Consider the following 829-nt stretch of genomic DNA (forward strand, 5'->3'; position numbering starts at 1 on the left):
TTTCTTCTGATTTGTCCCATTGTTCACAGGATTTCTTTAAGAAGTGTACATGAATTGGTTATTTGCAACCATTTCAATGAGTTCTTGAGCTTCTACAGGCGTCTTCTTCAGATGAAGAGATCCTCCAGCAGAGCTATCCAATGACATCTTGGACAGTTCAGACAGACTATCATAGAAGATACCTATGATGCTCCATTCAGAAAGCATATCAGAGGGACACTTTCTGATCAATTATTTGTATCTTTCCCAAGCTTCATAGAGGGATTCACCTTCCTTCTGTCTGAAGGTTTGGACTTCCACTCTAAGCTTACTCAATTTTTGAGGTGGAAAGAACTTTGCCAAGAAGGCATTGACTAGCTTTTCCCAAGAGTTCAGGCTCTCTTTAGGTTATGAGTCCAACCATATCCTAGCTCTGTCTCTTACAGCAAAAAGGAATAGCATAAGTTTGTGGACCTCAGGATCAACCCCATTAGTCTTGACAGTGTCACAGATTTGCAAGAATTCAGCTAAAAACTGATGAGGATCTTCCAATGGAAGTCCATGGAACTTGCAATTCTATTGCATTAGAGAAACTAATTGAGGCTTAAGCTCAAAGTTGTTTGCTCTAATGGCAGGGATAGAGATGCTTCTCCCATAGAAGTCGGGAGTAGGTGCAGTAAAGTCACCAAGCACCTTCCTTGCATTGTTGGCATTATTATTGTGTTCGGCTACCATGTCTTCTTCTTATTTGAAGATTTCTGTTAGGTCCTCTACAGAGAGTTGTGCTTTAGCTTCTCTTAGCTTTCGCTTCAAGGTCCTTTCAGGTTCAGGGTTAGCCTCAACAAGAATG

At 41.0% G+C, this 829-nt stretch overlaps 1 non-coding gene across 1 annotated transcript; it reads left to right on the forward strand.

The window, feature by feature from the left end:
• The first annotated feature begins 201 nt into the window (after positions 1–201).
• On the forward strand, positions 202–309 carry LOC127747060 (small nucleolar RNA R71). The gene has a single exon (XR_008008864.1). It is a non-coding gene; the product is annotated as a small nucleolar RNA R71 (small nucleolar RNA).
• The last annotated feature ends 520 nt before the right edge of the window (positions 310–829 follow it).

The sequence above is a fragment of the Arachis duranensis genome, chromosome 4 (assembly GCF_000817695.3).
Source record: "Arachis duranensis cultivar V14167 chromosome 4, aradu.V14167.gnm2.J7QH, whole genome shotgun sequence".
Classification (NCBI taxonomy): Eukaryota; Viridiplantae; Streptophyta; class Magnoliopsida; order Fabales; family Fabaceae; genus Arachis; species Arachis duranensis.